Below are 337 nucleotides of genomic sequence, written 5' to 3' on the forward strand. Positions count from 1 at the left end.
CTTGCATGGATATCTGTGTAATTATGACTAATACAAATCAAACACATGATAAAACATTGTATTACAAACCGATTCCAGTCAACATATCATGCAATGTACCCTTATCATTTGTAAATTCATACTACAATATTTTAAAAGAACAGAGTATTTTTTTTTTCCTTTCCATGTGTGACGTCGGCAACGGGAATGACTGACACTGCTGTTAACATTAAAAGATAGAAAAAGGTAAGGTGATAACACTGGGTAATGAGGTTTTCGATTTCCCCGAAAATTTTTTCATCTTTTTCTCTGAAGTAGCATGGGTATCGATGCAGAGTTAGAAAAGGTGCATTGAATG

Source organism: Penaeus monodon, chromosome 15, assembly GCF_015228065.2.
Source record: "Penaeus monodon isolate SGIC_2016 chromosome 15, NSTDA_Pmon_1, whole genome shotgun sequence".
Lineage (NCBI taxonomy): Eukaryota > Metazoa > Arthropoda > Malacostraca > Decapoda > Penaeidae > Penaeus > Penaeus monodon.